The following is a 23,374-nucleotide window of genomic DNA, read 5'->3' as shown; positions in this document are numbered from 1 at the left end:
AAAAGCCCTTTTTACCCCAGTGTTTTTTAAAAAGAGCAAAAGTTTTTCCCACCCAACCCCGTAAAGTTTTCACAAGTAATCATTTAAAAACCCATAGCTTGTCTTGTCCCATTAAAATTTTTATGTAAAACTGAATTTCCAAGTAACAAAGTGTACACCTTCTTTGCCCAAAAAAGTAATAAAATTTGCACAAAGAATGCTTTTTTTTTGGTTTTTGGGTTTTAAAAAAATGGACCCTTTGTTTAAATAATTATGATACTTAGATTAAAGCTAACGTTACATAAAATTAAAAAAACACAAACAACAAACATTATTTTTATTTGGAAACATACTAAAACAAGCCAATTATTATTGCAAGCAATCCATAAGTCCCCTACCGGTTAGAACCCCAGCAGCATTCTGAAGGGTCATTGGCCATTCATTAATGTCTCAATTTTTCTCTATTTAAAGTAGATTGTTGGAAAAGTTCTTTAAAAGTGATCACAGGGAAACAGCTTTTATGAACAGACAGACAGACGGACTGAAGGACACTCTAAAATTAATTTTTGAAACATCCCTGTTTACCAAAATATAAACATTTTTAAAAAAGCAAAATTTCTTAAAGAGGGAGATAACTCTTGAAATAAAGATGCAAGACGTCATACATGATATGAGTGTTAACAAAGAAAAATTAGTAATGAAAGCTGTTTATAATGAATGTTTATTTTGAATTTGAAGTAAAAGAAAGTTAAAAGAATGAATAAGAAAATTGAAAGTTTAAGGAGGAGATAATTCTGGAAATATGGATACTAGATTTATAAACCTTGTCATATATGATGTGGGAATTTGAAGTAAATCCTATAAGTAATGAAGAAGTCGGAGTAAAACATACCAATTTCTCGAAAAAAAATCTAAGTTCAAGGGGGACAATAATTCTAGAAATAGTCTTGCTAGAGTATTGGACCTTCTCACAAATGATTTGAGTGATAATAAGAAACATATATATGAAGTTTAAAGAAGATACATTAAGCAATAAAGAAGTTTAAAAAAAACTTTTTTTTCATGAAAATTCTAAGTACAAGGGAGGCAATTCTGATAATTTTTGTGCTAGAGTTGTAAACCTTGTCACATATGATGTGGTTGATGACTTGAAAGATATATTTGAAGTTTGAAATAAATACCTTAAGAAATAAAAGAACTTTATATAGTGTAAAAGCCAAAAAAACTAGAATCAGAAATCTTGACGAGGCTGTCGACATTTGTTAAGTATGACAGCTCTCAATATACTCCTTATAGTCAAAGATTAAAATGATGTGTATAATTTCCATACTACCATCTATCCAAAATTTAAGTTTCATAAAAATACTCAGCTCTTTTTGACTAATTACCAAATATTGTTATATTTGCCATGTTTTAAGCCAATTTGTTGACATGGCAACCAATTTTTTTTTTAATCGGAAGAAAAGGTAAAAGACATGCATAATCTCCAGGCTGCCATCTACCCATATTTCAAGTTTCATAAAAATATTTTCAGTACGTTTTGCATTATCACTAGATTCAGTTTATGTGTTAAATTTGCCATATTGTCAGTCTATTTGTTGTCATAGCAACCAGAATTTTCAACATAGGAAGAAAAGAAAAAGACGTGCATAATCTCCAGACTGCCATCTACCTGGGATGTACGTATCGTATGTTCCAGCATCTACCAATATGTCAAGTTTTATAAATATATTCCCAGTACTTTGTGCGTTATCACTGGATCCAGTTTATGTGTAAAATTTGCCATATTTTCAGTCTATTTGTTGCCATGGCAACCAGAATTTTCAACATGGGAAGAAAAGAAAAAGACGTGTATAATCTCCATACTGCCATCTATCCATATATCATGTTTCATAAAAATATTTCCAGTACTTTTTGCGTTATCGCGGGATCCAGTTTTGTGGAGGGACGGACTATCGGACTGACAGACGGACTGACGGATGGACAGACGGACGGAGGGTAACCGGTAGGGGACTAATAAGGTGTAACTGTATAATATACTTTTGATATGATTTAATAAATCATTATTTAAGGAAGTGTGTACACGTTATTGTAAATAAAAAATATTCCGAAACCATCAAACAATAAAAGAAACTTGGTCAGAAAAAATACAAGTCTATTTCTTTTTTAATTTTCTAAAAAAATCTTATATAACATGAAACACATCTGCAACAAAGTGCAGGAGTTAGATAATTTCTACTAATGACACTTATGACAGGTGGTCTCGGTTTTTCTAAAGGCAATCCTGAAATCCCCATCCAGATCATGGGCTGCTCAGCCACTGTAAATTATCCGGCATTAGATACCGTGCAATGCCGTAGCCCGGTGACCGTCGATAAGTAGGCTTCTCAATCTCAAAATGGCGGCAAAAGAAAGTTTACTTCAATATTTAATGAAATATGAAAATGATGACCGTAAAGACTGTGCTGCAATCTACGATCCCGCTTGCCCAGTTTTGATTAATTTTTGTGTTGCCTCAGCGAAAGGGAAAAGATTTCCGGAATCCACAGTAGATTTTTCTGTCTGTGCAGGTTTTCCACTCGCTTGTTTCAGCTCATCGGTCTGAGAAAATTGATTTCGTACCTACAAGGAAAAACTGAAGCCAGTGAGGATATTTTAAGATTAGAAAATTTCATTGTAATGAGTAAGTTTTTCTCATCCTAAAATGTTATAAATTGGCACCAAATTCCAAGCTAAAAATAACTTGATATGAACATTAATTATCCATGTTCTTTAAAAATTAAATGAATGGGAGTGGCTAGCTGTACAGGCCCTTATGAATTATATTATTATATTAACAGATTAAATTTAATATAGACTCAGTGGACATGTGCTCGATCAATTTTATTGTAAACTTACACCCAACAAATTAAACTTGCCCCGTATGAGTAATATTTTCCGTTGAAAAATATCACCAGACACTCTTCAGTTTAAGCTAGGGAGCAACCATTAAACATAACAATAACAACATAGGTCATAGACCACCAAATTTTAAATTTTCTTAGGATAATGGACACGTCGTCGATCAGCTAATTTTGACATGATAATGTAAAAAAATATTTAAACTAGTACTTGTATGACAAAATTTGGAGTTTATATTTAAAAGAAATGTGAATAAAAATTAAAATAGAAATGAATTATTTGAGATCCTTTACTGGGATCCATGCGTTTATCACCTCCACGACTGATAATAATCTCTCTTGCAACATTTTTTAAAAAATAATCTAGAAAGAGGACAGCCTCTTGATGCCATGAATGTTGCATAATTTATCAGAATTTGTTCATCTACAGGCTTTAACATACACTCTTCCCAAAATTTTGTAATATAACCCTTGTATTTCCCATCGATATGGTTCTGTACAGTGGTGTAAGCAAGGCCTAATTCAATAGCTGCTTTACGTATGTAATAGCCCTGGGTCACAAGACGTTTTGCCTCACTATATATTTGATCTGGGTGGGTCCTCTGAGACCTAGGCATTGCTGAAAATATTTAAATGAGTGTCACCAAAGGGGAAAAATATAGTGGTGTTAAACCAAGGGAAAAAAAACAGTAAAATATAGTGGTTTGTTACCTATGTGTTTATATATCCTTTAATTTACTACTTTTTTACTTTTGATATTATGGACAAAATGTAAAAATATCTAATTATTCTTAGGAAAGTGGAAAATATGTATTTTGGGCAAAATATGCATATATTTAGCATCTTTTCTTAATGGCTGATCCCTGACCTAGATTACTGTAGGAAATCGACCCACCCTCTTCCTGGGAAAAGAGCTAAAAGCTTACTCAGGCTTTCTACTGGTCCCTCCTTTTCCCACTTTTCCCTACTTTTTTCTTTTGATCCCTACTTTGCCCTACTTTTTTCTGAAATAGCCCTATTATCCCTACTTTTTCAATTTGAAATGAAATGAAAAAAGAAGATATTTAAAATGGTATTTCAGTTGTATTTTCAGTTGCAAATGATTAATAGTTCAGGCGTGTGTGTGTCTCCTTGTGATGTCCATCCTTGAAAGACTCATGGTCAGAGCTGCATTACTGGTACTGGTACTGCAGTATGTACTGCAGCGATTTTGCAAGTACTGGTACTGATACTAAATTACTCTTACAAAATTTTGCTACTACTGGTACTGCATTACTGTCTTTAAAAAGTAGTACTGCTATTGCATTACAAGGCAGTATTTTTGGTTTTGATAAAAATGTCATTATTTTTACTCATATAGTAAAGCTGTAAATTCCATGTATTATTTTATTGTTGTGGAAAAGTAAGTTATCAAATCTATAAATAATTTGCTGCAATATTCCTTCAAATGTTAACATAGTATTCATCATAAAAAAGCACCAAAGACTTAAAGTAAAATTAAATTGAGATAAACAGAGTCAATAACTCTTTACTGGTAAAAAATCCTTATTGCAATCTTATTACAATGTATTTACTAGTAAAAAAAGAGCAAAATAAACACTAATTAATTACTTCTATTCTAAATAATCCTATTTCAAGTGATATTGTTAGCACCATAAAAAGTTTTACATTGGTATAAATTGAACAGAGGTGTAAAGGTGTGAAAGGCAACAAAAAGACTGGTGGGTTTAAAATGTAAAATTATTGCATTGTATTACAGTTGAATGGTTACTCAACAATAACATATGACATGAATATATGTTGTAATTATTGTTTGTAAAAAGTATGTTCGTTCATTTAAGTTGTAAAAATGCAATGTCAACTTTAAAGTAAATGATTTTATTTCTTTGTTGAATAATGTTTGCAATTATTTAGAATGACACTGTGTATTTATTCAAACTTTGATGAATATATTAAAGTAATGGTACTGGTACTTAATTACTTCCCCCCAAAAAGAACTGGAACTGCAGTACCAAGCTAAAATCAAGTACTGGTACTGGTAATGGTACTGCAAAACTTGGCAAGTACTGGTACTTAAGTACTACACCTTAGTACTGATGCAGCTCTGCTCATGGTGCCTTGGCTTTGAGGTGCCTCACATTCTTTCAAGCATGGACTGAGCTGAAGATACATACAGCCTGATTTGGTCTTGGTGATGGTATGTTTTGCTAATTCTTAAATAAAACGGTAAGAAATTCCTACTTTATCCCTACTTTTTAACATCAGAAATCCCTACTTTGCCCTACTTTTTGGTAAAAAAATGCCCTACTTTTTCCCTAGTTTTTAGCTCACCTGTCACAAAGTGACAGGGTGAGCTTTTGTGATCGCTTTTCGTCCGGCGTCCGTCCGTCCGTCCGTCGTCCGTCCGTCGTCCGTCCGTAAACTTTTGCTTTAAATGACATCTCCTCATAAACCACTGAGCCAATTTCATCCAAACTTCACAGGAATGTTCCTATGGTGATCACCTTTAAAAATTGTTCAAAGAATTTAATTCCATGCAGAACTCTGGTTGCCATGGCAACCGAAAGAAAAATCTTTAAATATCTTCTTTTAAACAACCCTAAGAGCTAGAGCTTAGATATTTGGCATGAAACATCTTCTAGTGAGTGTCTACCAAGTTTGTTCAAATGAAAGCCCTGGGGTCAAAATTGGCCCCGTTCAGGGGGGTCATTGATTTTCCCTATATGCATATAGTAAAAACTTAAAAAATCTTCTTTTAAAGAACCGTAAGAGCTAGAGCTTAGATATTAAGCATGAAACATCTTCTAGTGAATGTCTACCAAGTTTGTTCAAATAAAAGCCCTGGGGTCAAAATTGGCCCCGCCCCAGGGGGTCATTGATTTTCCCTATATGCATATAGTAAAAACTTAAAAAATCTTCTTTTAAAGAACCCAAAGAGCTAGAGCTAAGACAGAGATCTGCCGAGGACGCGATTTTGCGCCATTGGCGCTAAAAAAATGAGAATGGCGCAGGAAAATCGGCAGCAAAGGGCCATGGGCGCATCTAAAATCTGTGCCAGACTTATAAGAAAACAAAACTGTCTGCTGGGTTATTTAGTCATCCAGTCAAAACTGGTACCAACAGCAACATGTTACCCATGCTCCTGTAATTACGCATATTCTTGAGTTTATCCATTCCCCTATAGCTTTTGTCCATGTTATCTACTTACCGCATTTCTTCTCATAATCCCTTTCCCACACAGATACTCATTTCTACTACCGTAAATTTAATCCAATAAAACAAACAAACAAATTATACAACTACTTAATATTTAAAATGATTATCGGTAACTGAAAAAAGTGTTGCTATTTTAAGAAATGCTGTAAGTTACAGTATAATCTGACAGGTGTTCAACTTGATCAACCCTAAGGGCACTCAAGTTCACGCAAGTTTTGGCTGATGAAGTGTAAAAAAAGATGTATATTTCGTCATCAGAATGTTTGACAGGGTGATTAACCAATCAGAGAAACATTGTGCATGACTTTTTTCATGATCAAAAGGTCGGCAAATGTCTTTGATGTATGCTGTCTACACAGAGGCATACAAGGGGCAGTAAAATTTGTCAATATACAGTGGTAAGGGACATTTGGTGCAAAGCAGGAACAATTAAATGGATAATGCACAATATAAGACATTACAAGTAAGAACCAGCAATTATGTGAATAAATTTGCATATCAAATTTTTGAGCAGCCATTTAAAAAATATTTTCATTTTTGCCTGCAATTAATATTAGTTAGAAAGTTACCATGTAGGCATAATTTTTAATTATTGGTAAAGTACTGAATTATAAGTGAACCACTTGTCATAAAATATGATTTAAGTTTTATTACCGGGGAAATTCAATTATCTTCAACTTTTACTTATTTTCCCAAGGCCCATACTTTGGTAAAAATGGCCCATCATTTTCAGACCAAGTGGGCCCAGGGCCCAGTACTTTCAAATTCTTGGCAGATCTCTGGCTAAGATATTAAGCATGAAACATCTTCTAGTGAGTGTCTACCAAGTTTGTTCAAATTAAAGCCCTGTGGTCAAAATTGGCCCCAACCCCGGGGGGTCATTGATTTTCCCTATATGCATATAGTAAAAACTTAAAAAATCTTCTTTTAAAGAACCATAAGAGCTAGAGCTTAGATATTTGGCATGAAACATCTTCTAGTGAATGTCTACCAAGTTTGTTCAAATAAAAGCCCTGGGGTCAAAATTGACCCCACCCCAGGGGGTCATAGATTTTCCCTATATGCATATAGTAAAAACTTAATAAATCTTCTTTTAAAGAACCGTAAGAGCTAGAGCTAAGATATTTAGCATGGAACATATTCTAATGGATGTCTACCAAGTTTGTTCAAATAAAAGCCCTGGGGTCAAAATTGACCCCGCCGCAGGGGGTCATTGATTTCCCCTACATGCATATAGTAAAAACTTAAAAAATCTTCTTTTAAAGAACTCAAAGAGCTAGAGCTAAGATATTTAGCATGAAACATGTTCTAATGGGTGTCTACCAAGTATGTTCAAATAAAAGCCCTGGGGGCAAAACTGGCCCCGCCCATGGGGGGGGGTCATTGATTTTCCTTATATGTGTATAGCAAAAACTTAAAAATCTTCTATGAAAAAACCCAAATAGCTAGAGTTTAGATATTAAGCATGAAACATCTTTAAGTAAATATCTACAAAGTATGTTCAAATAAAAGCCCGGGGGTCAAAACTGGCCCTGCCCCAGGGTGTCATTGTTTTTAACTATATGTGTATAGTAAAAACTTTAAAAATCTTCTTTTAAAAAACTCAATGAGCTAGAAGTTAAATGTTTAGCATGAAACATCCTCTTATGGGTGTCTATCAAGTCTGTTCAAATAAACAAATAAAAGCCCTTGGGTAAAAATTGGCCCGGGGGTGGGGGGGGCCTATATACAGGTGAGCGACCTCAGGGCCATCATGGCCCTCTTGTTTTGGTAGAGGCAGTAGAAAGCCTGCTTACTTAATTTTATTATGTAGAAAAAAAATTTGTTTAATTATCAAAAGTAGTTATTTTTTGTCATTTTTATACATTTTGTATAAATATTAGAGCTAAGGAGAAAAGATGCACTTATTTTTTTATTGGGTAATTTCTACTTTCACTTCGCCATTGTTTTTAGAATCGTCTGCTGCGTGAACTTTGACCTCACATAAATACTCTTCAGTGGGAGTTTAGTAAAGTACTTACATGTGTTGGAAAAACAAAGCAAAGAAAGTTCGTGTTTTATCAAGTTTATTTTAAAAAGATACAAAAAACAAAATTTTGATCGAGGACCTGGCTGATCGAGGACGTGTCCAATCACTCTAGTTAAATTTAATGCATAATTTATTTTGTGTTTTCAAATGAGTATTTTAATGAATAACCCGCATATGTTTATTTAATAAAGATGTTCTGCCTTTTGTAAAAAAAATGCAAACAAAGGAAATGCAAGCGTTGTCGCCTTGATAAAAGTCATACACGCCATAATTTTTAGACTAATTTCCGGGACACTTCATTTGGAGGTGGGGCATTGATCAGCAAACGTATTTTTTTTAATTTTATTAATTTGCATAGTGGCATACAACCTATATTACCGGTATTCGATCAGTCACAGAATAGAATAAAGCTATGTTAAGTAAGGACAATTAGCCATGTCGTTAACCTGAAACAGTAGATTTCATCACCTCATATTTAGCGGTAATTTTCACAGGCGGATTAAATTAATACTGGCCAGTTGTGAATTACAGTGTATGACATCTTCGGTCAGGAAGCCCCAGGGGGTAAATAATTAATCTTTTAATTGATCAAAATTATTGCCGATAATTGTTTGTTGGAAGGGGCACATAGATATACCAATCAAAGGATTAGTGTCACCATTGCAATGTTGTAAGGGGATAATCGTTTGTTATAAGCGTCCTAGACTAGTTTATAAAAACTTGACAATAAAATTATATAAAAATGTAAAATTTCTTGGTTCATAGTAGATTATTTTAGATTTTTTTTTACCGGGACATAAAACATCTCCGGGCACCTCTGGGACAGACACCTTATTTCAGTGTTTTTTTTTCACTTTTTGGGGAAGGGGGTCGGTGCCGTTTGGAGGGGGAAAAATGCAAAAGGAGGGGGAATTTTATTTCTTCACAAATGAAGAAACAAAAACGAATCCAATGCATATTTTAATACAACATCACTTACCACTGTAACAGGGCTCATCCGGGAGGGCGATTCAGGCGAAAACTTCGCCGTGTATATTTCCATTTCGCTCTCTCGATTGATCAAAGAGAAGTCAACATCGCCGATAAAATCTTAATTCCCAAAGACTAATTACTTGGCGATGTAAAGAGCAGATATTGTATCCGCCCATATGACAACTGCTATTTATCATTATCCAATCAGAGCGTTGCTTTTTACTACCCTTCTACCTGTATGCAAAGCGATAGACCGCCTACTCTAAACAGTAAATAATGAGAGCATCGGCCCGAAACGGGTATAATTGTGTGACAGTTTTGCGAGTTTAATAAGGGATTAGGCAATAATTATAGATTGATTTTTCCCGATCATCTAAACACGTGCATATTTTCCCTAATTGAAATACACACGGTGTTTAACCCGAGTTATGGCGATGTGCAATTGGTTTTTCACGGCTATCACAAAACTGTTAGTCAATTAAAAATAATCAATTTCATTAACGATCAGCGACCGGATTAAAAACTTAATTATAGTTTTGAATGATTTCAGTCCGTTAGCCCACATCATGGCTACAGGGCGAAATGCCCAAACCTAGCAGTTAAAGAAAGTTGCTGCTGATCAATACACCTACGCGAAAATTTAAGAAAGCCAATTCGCAAAAATCTTACGATTGATATTTTGTAAACAGTGAAAGTGTTTGACATTGTTATCTTTGTAGAAATGCCAAATTTGACACAGCTTACGCACGTGGGCACGACATCCCGGAAAAACTACGAATCATGATCGGCATGCTACATATCGATCGTATATCATGTTAACATGTATATAACATCAAAATTTGTCAGGAAAGAAGTGTTCTTAAAGTTTCAATATATATATATATATTTGTTCTAATGTCATAAATATGACGCTCAGATTAAGATTTATCAATATTGTAAATTTAAAAAAGCATAATTAATAAAGATATTACCATTTAAACATTTCATGAAAGTAAAGGGAGGTAATTAGAAATTTATTTTCTATAATTTCTCAGTCAATTTTTTCAATAAGAAATGAATGTATATAATTTTAGTGATCAAATATAATGTGCACAAATGTTTGCAGTACATATTTTACATATTCTTTGATGTTTGAAAATTGTTTTATAAGCATAATTATATGCAAATAAATTTGACATTACAACTCACAAGATCATTAATAATTCTAACAAAATAGACAGATATTGTTAAGCAATATCCAATGTAACTTTATCTTCTATTAAAAGTGAGGAAAGTAATTGAAATTTTAATTATCCATCCTTTTTCTTACACATTATTATCAATAAATCTACATGAAAATATATAAACAAATATTTAGAGAAAGCTTATAAATAGCTGATAAATAGATTAATTGTGTTTATATTATAGTGAAAGGATGTATAGCCATGCATGTTAATGCATACATTGGGTTGTTTCCCTTCTCCCTATTTTTCGCGAGGATGTCACTTCTCCCTAAAATTTCCCCCCAGGATGAGCCCTGCTGTAAGATTTACTTTTGTTTGACATTGTTTTCTTTCCAGTGAGTAGAAAAGGGGAGCAACTCTTGCAACACAAGTTTAAAATACGTCGCTTTTTCTTAATATACGGATCTAAAATATTGACAGCAGAATTTAAAGAGTCGCTTGTTAAACTTGTTGGGACGCCAGGAGTAGCTCCCCTTACATACCCGTGAACAATTTGTAAACAACTTTGCATAACAGTAAGTCATACAGGCTTAATATAAAACCTTTTTCGGTAGTTTTATGCAAAAAAAATGGTATCCATTGCAGGCAAATTTGGCTGCCATATGAGGGGGAAATTTCGGCTTTGAGAGGGGAAAAAAACATACTATTTTGAGGGGGGAATGGGGCCGAATTTCGCCGAATATTTTGGTAAAAAAAAAACACTGTATTTCCGGGACTTTCCCGGACATACGGGAAATTATGGCATGTATGTAAAACAGGGCTTGAGCTAGGGGGCGACTTGGGCGAAGAAGTCGCCTTAGCATCAGCGACTTCACCTTAAACAAACTTCAAAGCAATTTTGAAGTCGCCCGATTTTTTTGTGATCTGTCATACTTTTTTACGATGCTAGGTCTGTTAACAATTTATTTACTTCTCAATTACAACCAATTACCGTTAATCCGCTAGTTAAAAACGCGTGTCAACATCAACAAAGTCTAATACACGCCGCAAGGCAAGAGTTCACTATGTATATCATTCTCATTATGTATTCATGCGATTGTCGAATCAGAACGCGCGTTGTATCTGAGACAGTTTGCATTGACCAATCAGCGACACACAAACATACTGCAGCTTATTGTTGACATTTACACAAAATGGTGACAGATTCAATAAATTGTCGCCGATTGCATGATTAAAGACACCTGCATATACATAATTGTTGATAATTGTTGCAGTGTTTTGACGAGTAAAGATAAACACTGCCCAACATCTTAAAGGTGTGAATATGTTCGAAAACTCGATTGTTAAAAACTTTTCGGAGCACTAATCTGTTGAAATTATGTGAAGATTTGTATCTAATATTTTCTTAGTACACTGAACTCCGTAAAGTTAATACGCTGATTATACAAAATTAAATGTCTCTAACAGTCTGGCTTGTGGGCAAATCAATTAAGAAAAATAATTGTAGATGATGACCAGTCTGACTTATTGCCAATATGGCAAGTGGCACTGCTCTGCCCTGAATATTGTTACCAACTAAACATACTCACAAAATGTATACAGGATGTGCATGGGTGCAAGTTTTCAGGCATATGCCTGAAGCTTAGTTTTTTGTATGACAAATTTCATCATGTTTGACTATTAGATTATGTAGGAAAATGATCATGAATAAAGGTTTTCAAGCTTTTCCAAATATCAACTTTCACTCATGTAATATTGTGTTTGCTATTGGTATACATTTATGTAAAGTAGATTTATAGTAGAATTGTTTATTTGAGAAGTGTTTCTTATTTCTTTATTGGTGTGTAAAGTTTCATAGCTTATAATTCTCAAGATGACGCCTAATATGTCTCCCAACTTCTCCGTAAAGTCTCCTCACTTCTCCCTAAATCAGCTGGAGGGAGAAGTCATTTCTCCCTAAAATTTTGACCTAGCTCAAGCCCTGAAAAGTGTTGATGTAACATGACGCATGATATATTCAGTCTTCGAAATTAGCACTCGCTCGATCGCCCTGGCGAGTAAATAATAAATTCGGGCGACTAAAAAACCCAATTGTGCTCGCCCGTCTGGCGAGTAAAATTTCCGATCGCGAAATTCATTAAAGTGGTGTTCAATCGCACACTTTTTGCCACGTCACTACTGTTTCTTGGCTTACTTCTATTAGCCATGTAAAGCAAGTAATTTATTGGGAACCAACTTTGTTCTGTTTTCCATATCGTAGTACATGTAACCGTGAAAAATGATTTTCATGTACAGCAAGGGAATAACAATAAAATAAATTATGACACAAGACTTATATTGGATTTCCTTTTGTTTCTTTTATTTACCTTCAGCATTAAAGATAAATCAAATTGAAAAATACATCAAAATGGACTAGCACTCTCAAATAATTCGAAAAATTTCACTTTTTTAGAATCTATTTCTTGTGCTCTCATAACCGTCTATTAATTAATGATTCTAATAGTTTAATAAACAGTTAATAGAAACAATGTTGATCTTTTATTTAATTCTAATGCTATAATAGAAGTTTTGTCTGTGTTTAATTGTATCCTCGCGAAAATGACCATACTACAAATTCCTATATTACCAATTAGGTATTAAAATAACACAGATACATTGAATTTACTAATGCATGAATTGGAAACATACACTTGCCTCCGACAAATTAAAGAGCCATTGATTTTGTGTCTTTATTGTGTGTCAAAGAACATATACGGCTATTCCCAACTTCGTATACTCACATTCCCATGGGTCATGAGTTTTGTCTTTTTTACATGTTATATAAATCAGAGACAACACAATATGATAACTATAGATGTCTAAATACATAGAACCTCAAAATTATATATCATAGTGCTGAGATAGCCATATAATACATTCCAACTATCACAAGGAGTAAAACATATCAATTAGTTCCTCAATTGCAAGCCTGGTTATAACACTATAAGTAGCTAATACAATGGACTGGGCTTAAAATTACATATATTGGCATAAAGAATTTAATCAAGTACATGCTGCATTTGGTTTATGAACATAACATACCCAAATATGCTTTCTTGAGATGATAAGCGACGAGACTGTTTCCATCAACTGTCTAGTATGAAATTGACTCAAATTTTATAGGAGCACACAAACAAATATTATAGGCGAGACTTGACTACTGACTGACGTTACATTCTGAGGTTAACTGCACTTTAGCTTATGTATATATATTTTTGGAATGACCTAGGGTTTTAAAGATTTGACAATGAATCTTTGCTAGACGCCAATCTCATTTATGCTCGTCGTTTAAAGTACAGTTCTATATTACCATAACCAATAAATACACTATACGTATGTTGCATATGAGTGGAGACTGAAACAACATTATGTGAAGATTGAAGAAGACACGCCACAGCACATAAGAGTTAAGATACCTGCTATTTCGGTAGGTACATATTACACGGATCATAGAGCCGCGCAAGTCTAAGAACTTGAAATGATACAAATGACTAAAATTTGGTCTATTCCTCCTAACGGCATAGAATGCTAACAGAGTCTAATCCTGCGCTTTCACACTTGGAGATATAAGATAAGATAGATGTGAAGGAAATAATGTTTAAAAATTGCCCGTGAAAAAAAACTAATGTAGTTGTTTCTTATTTTAGTGATCATATTTCTCGCAAGGTCTATGAAGTCACTTGCTCACATCCTGTCATATAGGAGTTGATCGGGATTTGCTTAGCTGCGGTTCCTGGTTCGTGTAGTAATATTGTGTGAAATGTTAAAAAAGGCCTTGCAAATTATGGATTAAGTATTTCTAGCTAGGTCAGAGATATGCATCGGTGAAAGTTCTGTCTTCTATCAGAGGAAAGATTCATCGATGAAAATGCCACACCCTTAACATAAATGCAGGATGACGGAGCCAGGTTCAGCATATCCAGACGCCAGAGAACAGACGTCCTGTCTCAGAATCATTATTTACAATTTCAATCCCTAACTTGTTAGCTGTGGATTGTCTATGTGTCTAATTCTAAGACGCGGTGGTTTTCAATTGGTGTCAAGCTACTTAATTTATCAATAACGATGTTAAAGATTTTGTGACATACATGTGTCATGTAACAACCCGAATCTCGAATTGATAAAAAATTTTAAAAATAGCATAGAACATGTCTGTGAATCCAGGCACATTATTTGCATAATTACACTTAATAATATATGATTACAACCATGAAGAAACTAAAATGGGAGGTATAACTAGTGTAAAGCATATTAATCATATCAAATATGCGTGCTGAAATAGACTAGTTGATGGGAACAGACCCGGTTGCCATATTATGACTATTTTAACGGTAATATAAAAGGATACCCATTGGGGTGAAATTGTGAGTTGAGCAGCAATGAATATAGCTGCATAGTACATAGCTAGTGCAGACATAATTTCATGTATAAAGAAATATAAGGTATATTTCTTTACCTTGAAAACAACAGGACGTTTATCAAGCGCATTATCACATATGCCAGGGTCCGCTCACATTGTCTTTTTAATATCCCAGACAGTGGGCAACCGCCTTCCTTTGAAAAAGACGCCATAATAATTTCTTGATGAGGGGGAGGAATTCATTCCTCGATTTAACTATCTAGAAAATAAAGCGATCATGACGTCATGGTATAAAATATATCAATCCATGATAACTAGTGTATGTGAGAAATAAAAATATAGTTGCCAGGAAATCAATAATTTGTGTATGAGATTTAAATCAACATGGATCGTTCTATGGTACTAGATTATGACATAAGTTACTGTTATTTAAGATCAAGGATTTACAAAATTCCTTCCTTCTCATGTATAATGGTACAGATATTACACACATAAGTATGGTTTATTTTTTAGTTCTCTGTCGAGCTAGATAGTGACTTATGGGCTGAGCTTTTCGTGGTATTCGCTTTTCCGTACTGAGCTGTCGCTGTCTCGTCCCAGCTCGTCGCGTCGCTGCGTGTACAGTACCTCTTACTTGCCGTTATGATACATCTCTCTCAATAAACACTAAGCAAAATTTCATCCAAACCTACCCCTTCACAGGAATATTTTCTTAGTGTGAGTCACCTAGAATTATGTTCATAGAATTTATTCCATGACCAAACTTGATTGACACATGGAACTGAACCAGAAAAGAATTTACATACTGCTCTGTAAAGAAACCGATACAGGAGTCGTTAGAGCGAAGATAGTTATCCGGACGATGAAACCTAAATCTTTAGCACGTAAAGTAGTGTAGCTACATAGCTGATTGTTACAAATTATCATACAAGCCACTGTCCTCCAAACTCCGACCACCAGCCACACGGCGGGGCTTCATTAAACTTCCTGTCAACCATATAGTCTATATAGTAAGAAAACTTTTAAGAAACAAATCTTATATATAAGTTGAAGCTCGAAAGAGCTTCCCAGAGCTAAATATAAGACATCAGTACAACAATCCATTCTAAATAGAGTGTCTACCATAGGTTGTGTTCAAAGTATAATGTAAATGCCGCTGGGGGATCAGACCGATCTGGCTCCGGCGCCTGGCAGTGGGGAGCGTGCCATCTTTGCTATTCCTATATACTAGATATACTCAAAGAACTTAAAAATATACTTCTCTTAATAGACCACGTGCAAGAGAGCCCGGTAGAGCTCCGTAAGTAATGCAATTCCTAAAGCATGGAAACATGTCTCAGATGTGTGGTGTGCTCCTGCTACAACAAGTAATCAAATGGTAATATCAATCACCAACATTAGCCGCTGGGAGTCAAACATAACATTTGGCCCTCCGGCGCCCTCGACGAGCGTCATTGCTTCAGTCAAACTAATTATATGGTTATAGCGATAACAAAATGATAAAAAATCATTCTCTTTGAAATAAACTCATATAGACTAGAGTTTAGATTAATAAGTGATCCGAATGAGAGATCATTCTTCTAAGTATAGTAGTCTTACAATATTGTCTCGTTTAAATGAAGTGAGAGCAAAGAAATTTCTGGCAAGCAACTCTTTCCTGTAACTCAAAAAACTGGTACAATATTTATTACCAGACATAATCTGGTCAAATTGTATCTTTCCACAACAAGATATACACGAAATCCTTGTTCCTAAGTTTCTGCCACAGATATAAATACAAGAAGAAAGCTTGTTAAACATCTTACCTCGCCACAAACATGAGGGTGGGTTGCACACTCTCTTACTAGTGACCCTCAAGCCATGTCAAGTCTCGAACAACGGTGGCGGTCCAACTGTCATCCTGCCCCAGGGTGTCAGTTTATTAAGACTATGATCCGGTCGCTAATGAGGTTAAAACACTACTAAAAATAGCCTCTCTCTTTATATGGAAACAACAAAAGAGAAGCAAAGACTTGAGTAAATATATGGCCATGCACACCATCTATCTAAGAAGTTGACGCTGTCTTACCTACGATTTAGGTCAGCCAAGTAAAGACAGCCCTTTGGTTTCAGAAATGCGCCCCGCCCAGGGGAAGCTTCATGATTAAATCCCTATATGCACCTTCATAGTACAACTTCTAAAAATCTTCTGTTAAAACAGACCCAACGCAGAGTAGAGCTAATATATTTAGCAAGAACACTTCAATAATGAGTGTCCACCAAAGTTATCAATAAAGCCGGGTCAAATTGGCCCTCCCAGATGTCTCTCAAATATGTTCTGTATATGAAATTTATTAAAGTTACAAATAAAAATGTCATTAACTTTTAAAGAATCAAGAGCTAGAGCTTTAGATATTTATGAACTGAATAACCTATGTTCTACTGGTGCTTACCTAAGTAGTTCAATACATAGCCCTGGTGTCAGAGAATTGCGCCAATCGCTCGCCTGCGGGGTATTCGACTCTCACCGCTTTCCAACTGTGATATAGGGCAAATAGACAGCAAACTTAAAAATCTTCTTTTAGGTAAGTAAAAACCCTATATAATATGCAATGTTGCTGAAGAAAAACTAATTAAAGCATGGAGAACCATCTCTTTCTCACTTTAGCTGCGCTTCATAAGAAGTGATCTACTTTAAGTAATTTGACTAATCAAATATCTATAAAATTAACTGTGCTTCACTGGGTACATACAATCTGGGTCTCCCGTCCCAGGCGTGTTATGTTTCATAAATTCAGCAAGCAAAACAACAGATAAGTGACAGATGATGCTCTATTGATGCGCGCTATGATAGTCTCGACCAGCCGGATAATTATAGTAAATGATCTGACCCTACCACCAACCTCCACCGCCAACCTTGCCCTCCTCCCTTTCAACGCCATGACGGGCGATGGTCCAATCTAAATTCCTACAATTCGAACAAAGCTAGTCTATTTATATTTGAACAAACTTGTAAGACACCATTAAGAAGATCTGTTCCATGTTAAAACAATCTTATGTCTCTAGCTCTCTTGTGAGAAGGAATGCTCTTAAAACCCAAAAGTGGATTTTTAGTTTTACAACTAGCAGTCATAATAGGTTAGTGATATGACCAGAACATGCATATTCTACGATATAGCTGTCTAAAGAGTTAAATTGGTTTACTCCATCCAATTTCCTTTGGAACTTGGCTCGGTAGATTTTTGGACACTACCAATATATTTATCGATATAGCTTGGATAGCTATTTCCCATAAAAAAATCCCTATAGATGTTCACATGAAACTAATCCAATTGGAGCGGGTACTCACGAGTTTCCTTCAGATCAGTGAGAGTCCTCAGATCGATAAAGCCTTTTAATTTAGGTTTCATCTAATCATAAAAAGCATGAAATTAAACAGCTTGTCTCTTATAAAGAAATAGAAATGTCTACTCAGGTTTACTATCGACAACTTGTCTTACATCTTAATCAGTTATTCCAATTTGTTCATGATGAACTGAAAAGAAGATTCCCGATATAACATAAAAGGCTATGTTACATGAATTTTGAGCATTTTATCTTTAATAAAAAGATAAGGTAAATCTTTGCTTCGTCAGTTCAATTGTGAAACAAACAGTTCTAGTAAATTGTTTATCCTATTTTCTTTATAAAACAGTTTTAATTTTTATTGATATTGAAACCATAAAAATTCATATTCTTCATTATGAATTGAATACCCAATTGATCTTGAAATCATAGGGTATCGAGTTTTGGAATACCCAATTAAATGGAGCCAATACCCAATTCCAAAGGAAATGATGGAGTAATACCCAATTTTACTTTTAAAGCTTATCTGTTGCTCTGTCATTTATTAACTATATGTGTATTGTAAAAACTTAAAAAATCTTTTTTTAAGAAACCCAATGAGCTAGAGCTTAGATGTTTAACATGAAACATCTTTCTTATGGGTGTCTACCAAGTTTGTTCAAATAAAAGCCCTTGGGTTAAAAAATTGGCCCTGCCCGGGGGGGGGGGGGGGGGGGGGGGGGGGGGGGCTATATACAGGTGAGCGACTTCAAGGCCATCATGGCCCTCTTGTTTGTATAACATAAAGAGTAAGATTAAGAATAATTAGAATTATTGTAATTTTAATTTCAGAAGAGCATGAAGAGTGTCTTCTTTCATTAGTTACTCAGCAATATAATAAATACAACATACAAGTTATTCTTGCTGCCCACTTTATTTGGACCATTGGCTGGTAGTTACAAGATTGGAATCAATGGCTTCCCAAAGAATGCAAGATGTCCTAGATGTAACAAGGATATTAGTGAAGCAGTACAAAATACATCACTTGGTAATATATATTTTTCTCTTATTTGTTGCATTTATATTTTTTTAGACCTTAAAACAGAGTAATTAGCCCTAAATAGTCCTTTAATAGTGGATTACTGCACCTGTTTTAGTGTAAATATTAACATCAGCAGAATCAGGAAGACCTATGTAAAGACAGAGCCTGCAGGGTGAGGGATTTAATATGTACAAGGGCTTCTCCTGTTGTTAATGCATGAAAAAATATGCATTTATAAGCACTATTCTTGTATAAAAGTATTCTTTTGCGTTTTATTTATTTGTTTTTTGTATAAAGAAAGCAGATTTGTCATGCTTTCAACGTGCTAGTGCAATGACATTTGACAGTTGTGGTTTGATAATGAAATTTATGGGGCTGTTATTGCAGTAAGCTATTTTTACACTGTCTATTTTGTGTCATGAGTATTAAAAAAGTGTGCAACAGCCCACTCATGTTTGTGCGAGGTAATTGTTAACACATGCTTTCTTCTCTGTTAATTTATATCTGCTGCAAGAACTTAGAACAAAGATTTCTGTATATCTGTTGTGGAATAGTATACAATTTTTACCAGTATTTATGTATGGTAATAATATTTACAAGTTTTTTAAGTTAACAGGTAATACATGTTTGCTTGACAATTTATGCTCACCAGGCAATATATGTTAAACAATCGATATATATTCATCATATTGTAATTATGTTTACATGTACCAAGCAATATATGTTTACCTAGCAATGTATGTTTACCAGGCAATGTATGTTTACCCAGGGTTCCCATGCTGTTTTCGGGAAAACGGGAAATGTCCTTGAATTTGAAAACAGGAGCTCCCGGCCTTGAAAAGTCCGGAAATTAGTGTTGATACAAAAAAAATTCCGGGAAGGTACGGGAATTAGTCTGGAAAATGGGAGGTAAAAAAACAACCAAAATGGCGGTCTTAGCACAATAAATTTACTTCCACATCTTGAATGTTGATGATTTTTCGATTTACAAGTGTTTTGGGAGGCCAAGTTTGACATTTATGAGATTTAATATTTATTTTCTGGTAACTATGGCGGTTTTGTTTGGAAAATCTAATGAGACAGTAACAAATCGACCTCAAGTTTGCTTGATTAGCCCGTGCTCAAAGCACATGAAAAAGATGAACAACAGGTCTGGTTGTTTCATTGGGCAATTTTTTTATCCTAATTGCTCACAACCATGCTAAAAACCAAAGGTAAATCAATATAAAATAAACAATAGTAGTTCATATTATCACGGCAGAGCACAGCCAATTGGCCACACTATATTTGGGTAACATGAAATAGCCAAAATACACTAAAATAAATGTGTTATACTAAAAAAGTGCCGTTTTAATCATGAATACAATACACTTTCACCAACATGTAATCTATCATACCAAAATATACATTTTTGAACCAAAATATACCCAAGTACAGTATACACCATTACAGCTATTAAATAAAAAGATACGAATGGACTTGTATGAAATTTCAACAAAATTATACCCTACAAATTTAAATAAAGACAACAAATATTAGCATATCTTGCAAGTACATTTGCCTATTCATTAATGAACCTAACAGTTAGATAAACAAATGTCTTTTTTTTCTTGCAACATCTGAACTGCCAATTTCAATGGATGAATGAAAATTATAGCTGGCTAAGACATATTATTTTGTAAATATCAATTCAATAATTAAGTGTGTTTGGGTATATTTGGTAATTTTGTGCTGCTGCCATATTTTGTAGATGGTTTAAAAAATTGTAAGATCAAATCAAAAGATATGTCATTGAAATACAATAAAAGAATCCCTAAATAACATCCAAAACAGCAAAATTGAAAATGTTGTAGACTAGGGTTTATGTTCATATATAGTACTGGAAAATGCACCCCCTGTAGCACTGGCTTAAGCAGAATACAACATTTAAGCATGAAAGTTGTGAAATTTTGAATGTAGAAACACCTGCAGGCAGTTTTCATATACCCTTCAGCGTGACATGCTTTTGCCATTCTATGAAGTCTTGGTGGACTGAGGTCAAATGTGAGGTTACTTATTAAAGTACTATAAATATCTGGTAAAAAAGTGATAGCCTTGGAAGCATTAAAAACAGCAAAATTGCATGCAAATTGCAGACAACCTGCAAAAACAGTTGCTGTCAGAAAGAACATTTCATTATTTATAGACACTGAAAGTATTTCTTAGATAGAGTTAGATTTATGTCATGAACTACATGTATTATATTGGTGTTATTAAATGTTGCTCTAAACATTACCATGAACATATTCATAGGACAAAAAAACTCAAATAGCTTGAAATTTAATCTTTTAAAAAGTCCTTAAAAATCAAAAAAAGGTCCTTGATAAGTCCTGGAAAAGTCCTTAATTTTTCAAAATATCTAAGAGTTGGAACCCTGTTTACCAAGCAATGTATGTTTACCAAGCAATGTATGTTTACCTGCCAATGTATGTTTACCAAGCAATTTATGTTAACCAGGCAATGAATGTTTACCTGGCAATGTATGTTTTCCAGGTAATGTATGTTTACTCAGTAATGTTTGTTTATGAAGCAATGTATGTTTACAAGGCATTATATGTTTACCAAACAATGTATGTTTATGAGGGAAATGTATGTTTACCCAAAGGAATATGCTGTTTACTAGGTAATGGAGATGTATGGCATGGATATGCAGATATACTTGTGAATAGATGTTTAGTCAAGATAGGGACTGAAGACAATTTAAAGTTTGATGGAATTGATGAACCAGAGGATGAAAGTGGAGAAGAAGAAGTTCCAACTTGCAGATGAACGTTATCTGTCAGATAGTGTTGTAAAAAATGATGCAAAAGGTATCAAAACTATGTCACAGGCATTGGCACAAACAATTGTTAATGCATTTTCAGAAGTGAACCAAGAATCAGAGTTGTCGCGTTCCTTTATTACCGTCATTTATTGCAACATGTAAAGATATTCGAATAACTATGTATAACTCTGGATTTGATAGTCGGATAATGTCCAGTAATATGAAAATCTTTATGTCTCATGATAACAAAAACAATCTTAAATATTTCAACTATTTTGAGTGTTATGGTATGCCTTGAATTATGACAACTTTTTTGACAAAGTTGTTGAAGGTGATGAACTCTTTCCACAATTCCATTCTCCGAGATTCTATACAAAAAGTCAAACTTCAAAGAACAAGCAGGTGAAATGTACGAGATATACAAGGAAAAAAGTGCACCAAACCTATGACAGAAACAAATAAGAGACCAAGATGTTGTATTTAAAATATCAACTGAAAGTTTACTGGTCCTTTAAACTCTCTAATTAAAGAATCGATTTTATCGCTAAGAAGTGTTGTAAAGCAGAATTAGCTAGAGGTTGGTCATGTGACAGTCATGTGACAGTCTGTATGCTTTTGTTCATTGATCATGCTGTAACAACTTCTACATTTTAAGCTGACCTGAGTAAAGCTGAGAGGGAACTGTTAATATCTTATTTTGATTGGTGTTCGTCTGTTGGTATCCACAATTCTTTAAATAACTTCTTATTTGAAGTTAAAGATAAAAAGAACTTCACAGGAATGATCAATTGGTTGTCCTTTTACAGAAGATGCTAAAAGACCACATTCCATGCAGATTCTGGTTACCAAAGGAATTTTTATAGAAAAATTCTTGTCATTAATATTAAGTAAGTTATGAAACTTAGATATATTTGTAATGGTAGGATATTAAGTATGATTTTTATTGATATTGTTTTAAAAATTTACTGAAAACCTTGCTCTGTAAAAATAGTTTTTGAGAAATAATAATGATAGTATTTCTGAGTCATGATGGGTCTTTAAAGAAATAGTGGTTAGCAAAATATGTTAGCAATAGCAAACGTGTTATATAAATTAGCTAGAGAACATATTATTTTCTATTGATAAGTTTTGATGCAGGGTAACAGTTTTTAGCTCGACTTTTCTATGAAAAGGGGAGCTATCCTACTCGCCCCGGCGTCGGCGTCGGCGTTAGCGTTGGCGTCACACCTTGGTTAAGTTTTTCGTACCACCCCACTTTATTTCAGAAGTATTACAAGTATGGCTTTGAAACTTACCATACTTGTTCACCATCATAACCTCCATCTACAGACAAGAGTACATAACTCTGTCAAGGTTTTTGACAGAATTATGGCCCTTTTTTGACTTAGAAAGTGTATTGAGCTTGGTTAAGTTTTTTGTACCACCTCACTTTATTTCAAAACCATTGGAGGTATTGCTTTGAAACTGACCATACTTGTTTACCATCACGACCTTCATCAACAGACAAGAGGACATAACTCTGTCAAGGTTTTTGGACAGAATTATGCCCCTTTTTGACTTAGAAAATA

At 34.3% G+C, this 23,374-nt stretch overlaps 1 long non-coding RNA gene across 1 annotated transcript; it reads left to right on the top strand.

The window, feature by feature from the left end:
- Nucleotides 1–2,427: 2,427 nt before the first annotated feature.
- On the top strand, nucleotides 2,428–21,736 carry LOC132749859 (uncharacterized). Its single transcript, XR_009628471.1, has 3 exons — nucleotides 2,428–2,662; nucleotides 18,814–19,009; nucleotides 21,666–21,736. It is a non-coding gene; the product is annotated as an uncharacterized LOC132749859 (long non-coding RNA).
- The last annotated feature ends 1,638 nt before the right edge of the window (nucleotides 21,737–23,374 follow it).

Source organism: Ruditapes philippinarum, unplaced genomic scaffold, assembly GCF_026571515.1.
Source record: "Ruditapes philippinarum isolate M1 unplaced genomic scaffold, ASM2657151v2 ctg1493_1_1_1_1, whole genome shotgun sequence".
NCBI classification, from domain to species: domain Eukaryota; kingdom Metazoa; phylum Mollusca; class Bivalvia; order Venerida; family Veneridae; genus Ruditapes; species Ruditapes philippinarum.
The sequence above is the reverse complement of the archived record's forward strand: the minus strand, read 5'-3'. Positions and strand labels throughout refer to the sequence as shown.